The sequence below is a fragment of the Phascolarctos cinereus genome, unplaced genomic scaffold, assembly GCF_003287225.1.
Source record: "Phascolarctos cinereus isolate Bilbo 61053 unplaced genomic scaffold, phaCin_HiC Scaffold_4;HRSCAF=312, whole genome shotgun sequence".
NCBI lineage: Eukaryota > Metazoa > Chordata > Mammalia > Diprotodontia > Phascolarctidae > Phascolarctos > Phascolarctos cinereus.
In genome coordinates, this window is record NW_027555847.1 from 193,165,815 (window position 1) to 193,170,587 (window position 4,773).

Consider the following 4,773-nt stretch of genomic DNA (forward strand, 5'->3'; position numbering starts at 1 on the left):
GTCCCTGGAGACCCCGGCCCAATTCCCCAGGACCTCCATGGCCTGCCTGGAGTGTGGGTCCTGCAGACTAGCAGGCCAAGCAGCAGCCACCTGTGGCCAGTTCATTTGACAAGTTCTCACCCAGCACCCTGCCAAGTCATCAGAGGAAATCTTTGTGGTGACCAGGGTCATCTTCTGCAGGCAGCTGTAGCTGTTAACAACTTTGAGGCCCAAGATGATTGAGGTATCAGCAGAATCTACAAACTGGAAAAGCGTTTCAAATTTCTTATCCTGAAAGTCTCTTCTCAACCTCATCGTGTGGAAAAGCCTGACTCAAGCAATGGAGAATGGAACCATTTTTATGTCAACTCCTTGACCCCTGTCATTTTAGGAGGTGCGAAATTTTGAGGGTCATCTATACAAAAAGCTATAAAAAGAGACGTCACGTTGACTTAACTAACCCAATAGCAATCTGTCAGTGACCAGGCCAAGCCTCTCCTTATATGAAAACCCCTAGCTTTTCCTCCATTAAGACTGTGGGAATCCCTGTCCTTGTCAGTGCTACTAGAGTTAGAAGAAGCTAGAAAACTTACTTCTGGTGGAGAATTGGTACTTTCTGGGTCCTCAGGGCCACACATTTTATAAATTATTCTTGTCCTCCCTTTGGGCCTAGTCCTCCCTTACTGAGGAGAAAGCTACCCCAGAAGCAGACTGTATAACAATAATGGCCCTTGATGGTACTACTAGAGTTGGAAGAAGCTAGGAAAACTTGTGGCAAAGACTCCTTGTTGCTCTGTACTGGAGCCTACATTATAGTGAACATTCTCATCAGCCCTCCCCTCCTGACAACATGTCATGGGGCAGAGTATGGGAAGGCTGCCTCCTGCCCTCTCTCTGATCATGCTATTTGACCCAGAAGAACTTTCCATAAGCCTATTTATGGAAGCTTTTCTTCTGTATTACAGTGATCTCCATCCAGAGAGGACTACAGCTTTGACTAGACTAAAAATCTGTGATGCTGCAATAATTTAATAAAGTTGTTATAGAGCTTAAAAAAATATTATCTTGAGGCAGCTAGGTTGGACAGTGGATAAAGCACTGGCCCTGGAGTCAGGAGGACCTGAGCTCAAAATCTGGCCTCAGACACATAACACTCACTAGCTGTGTGTCACTTAACCCCAATTGCCCACCAAAAAAAAAAATCTTGCTATCAATGAAATCAAAAAACCCATGCAATTTAGCTATTACTCTTAATTATTTCTAATCCATCTTTGTCAGATACAATTTTGCAACTCTAGATTCCATAAACATAAATGAAGTATGTTCAAATGCACTATATTTTAACATCTCAATAATACTCTTACTGTTGTTAAGTCTATTCCAATGTGTCATTGTGGTATAGTGATGACCCACATTTCTCCAAATCTAAGACAGTAGAGTGCATTCTCTGACAGGTTGCAACATTCTAGATAATCATCAAATATCTTATTTGCTTTCTGAGGAGGAACTTAAATAGGTTAAGTGAAACTCATCAGCAGTAAATTGACCACTTAATGAAGAATCCTTTAGATAGAGTAACCCAGGAAATAAAGAAAAACATACAAGGTTCCTTATTCTTTCTGATTTTGAAGTGAAACTAAGTGAAGCAGAAAGGAGAACATAAGAATTATTCATATTTAATATAATCTATAAATATTAACTCACCTGTTGGCACTATAAAATCCTAAGTCCTGTTGTGCCTCATGATGAAACTGAAATAACTCTAAGAAAAAAATGATGTAAAGAGCATCAAGAATAGATCCAATCTTCATGGAGAAGGTTTATCTTGGAAGTAATGGAATTTTGAGGGTATTGAGAGTATTGAAGAACAAATTTTTAAATGATATAATCTAATCTGTAAAATGTCAGAACCTCTGAACAATAAAAGTTGCAGGTGACCCAGCTGGAAATGGAGAGATACATGATGTGTGTAATTAGGCTACAACATATAATTGATGATATGTCTTGTGCAACAAATGTTACATCATAATGGCTCAACAAGTTGTGGTATGTGATCGTGATAGAATACTACTGTTCTGTTAGAAATAATAAGGTCTCTCCTGAGTGGGCTGCAGGTGCAGGGCGCTTCCTAACAAGGAGCTGACTGGCAGCCCCTTGGAGCCCAGCAGGCTAGAGGAGGTGGTGGGGTGCCTTGGGGTCCAGGCCAGGCTGAGGAGCCAGTCAGTCCATACTGAGTGACTGTGGGTCCAGAACAGAGCGATACTGTGGGGACTGAGCAATGCCGGGCCTGCTGCCATTGTGGACCACAGGCCTGGGCCTCACCATGCCTGGCATGAAGCTCACCATTCATGCCTACTGCAAGATGGTGCTGCATGGGGTCAAGTACTCTCACTGTGCCATCAATGAGCTCCTGATAGCCAAGAAGCAGAAGCCCCACAAAGAGCAGCCTTTGCATGGTGGCCCCAAAATGCTAGGCCCTCTTGGTGGACTGTATTTCCCTCTTCAGTGACACCCTGGCACTGGTCCCTATGTTGGAGGTGGCTCTCACCTTGATTGATATATGGTGCAAAAATAATAGCTATGTGTTTGCTGGTTATTATCAAGCTAATGAATGTGTAAATAATACCAGTACAAACCAGGTTGTTGAGAAGGTGGTTCCAGAATTGCAGAGGGCCTCAGTGACACCGCACTTGTTATGGTAGACTACACAAAGTTTACAATGGAGCTCATAGAACCCATGATTCATGTGTATAAGCATCATGAAAACAAATGGCAAGGCAGAGATCCACACTATGATTATTGTGAAGACTGGCCGGAAGCCCAGTGGATCTTGGCATCTCTTTTGTACAACAAGTCCTATGAAACCCTTATGGATTTTGATAACCACCTGGACTACAACCAAAATGATTGCACAAATTCAGAGATCAATAAAGCTCTTCTACATCTATGATAGGGAGGGATTCCACTGACTGATTTATGGGCATTTCCACTACACTGAAGAGGAAAAAAATAAATATTTTAAAACCTAAATAGAATAATATACCTTGTACCTTGTGAGGAAAGGCATCATTTAAGAAATGGCATGTGGCTCAAAAGAGGCATTGTGTCTAAATGGCCATTTTTTTTAAAGCAAACATATCTAGAAGAGATATAAATTGTCAACTCTATCTGTCCCTGTGGATTCTTTCCCAGTTATATGTTTCACTTGCCTTCAGAATCAAAGCGATTTCTGATTGTCCAATATTGTTCCTATTAAACGATTTTAACTAGGCTTTTACAATCTTGAGAGAATACTTTTTAAGACTTATGAACTATCTTTCCAAGAACAACAAATCTTATCCTTTAATGAGTGTTTTGGGGTTTTAAAATCTTCTTGTATTTAATTCTAGTCCAAACTGTATGAGGATAGGACCATATTTGACCTAAATTATGTTATTTCCCAGTATCCAGCATTTCCATAAGCATTAGTAAATATTGCATTTTGCATTTGAGTATGATTTCGTTTGATTGTACCAAGTGATAGAAAAGTGTTGATAAGCTAGAGTGCTTCCCAAGGACAATGAGTAGGATGTTGTAGTTACTGGAAACTACATAATGCAATAATTATTGTGACTTTTGGCCAAGGTACTTAACCTCCAAGAGCCTCAGTTTCTTCTTCTGTAAAATGAGAGGATAATACCACATGGCTTCAGAGGTCCCTTCCCACTCTATATCTATGATCCTAAGTCTCTGTAGGAGAGAAACAAGTTTAATGTGCAGAAGATAAAAATTTTGACTTGATCTAAAAGTAAATTTCCCAATAAAAAATTATCCAAATATGAAATGGATTGCCTTTCTAGACATGAAAAGGTCGTTGAAGATTGAGAGCTAGAAGTTATCTCAGAAACCATCTAATTCAACTCTCTCATAGCACAGATGAGGAACTGAGACCCAAAGAGTTCCAGTGACGTACAGGGATCATACAGGCAATATGAGAAAGAAAAGCGAAAGATTCCAGTTTCCCTGACTTCCAATCCATGACTTTTTCCATTGCATCATACTGCCTTTAGATCTTCAAACAAAAGCTATAATGACCATTCCTCATGGATATTATAGAAGAGATTACTGCTTCAGAAGTGACTCAAATGAGATAGTGTATGCAAAGCCCTTTGTAAAATATTAAAGCATTAGGTAAATGACAACTATGATGATGAGTATGATAATGATAGAGATTGGACTAGATGATCCCTGAAACCCTGTACTGAAATTTGATGATTTCATGGTGATTAATCAGATCACTGTCTTCCATGTGTCCCAGAATAAGAGTCTGGGAAATGATGTGAAACAGTTGACAGACCTTTGTGTTGTGAACAAGTGAATGATCAGCCCCATGTATAGTACTGGAAGTACTCAGACAAATTTACAAAGCATTGGAGACTAACAAGAACCATTAAGTAGACAAGTTACATGCAAATTAATTTAAATTATTAGCTTTCACACAATGTAAAAAATGTTAAAATGCATTGCAAAGCTCATTTCTTATGCAGTAAATCAACCTGATTTTTCCAAAGGGTTGAGGAGGCTTCTTTATGTTGAGAAGAGGTTCCTCTCACCTTATGACATTAGTTGAAATGAAATACGAAGAAGCAAAGAAAATGAGAAAGTTGTTAGAATTAAATATATCCAGCCACTTAAAAAATGAAAGTAAATGTAAGACCATTTCAGCATATGTTTATCTCAAAAACTGTTACTTCTTAAAGCTCTACTCTTGTTCATTTTGTAGCAGAATTCACATGAGACTGGATATAAATATTT

The 4,773-nt window shown here is 39.2% G+C and overlaps 1 pseudogene; it reads left to right on the forward strand.

The window, feature by feature from the left end:
- The first annotated feature begins 2,302 nt into the window (after positions 1-2,302).
- LOC110196665 (ER membrane protein complex subunit 8 pseudogene) lies at positions 2,303-2,929 on the forward strand (annotated as a pseudogene).
- Positions 2,930-4,773: the final 1,844 nt, after the last annotated feature.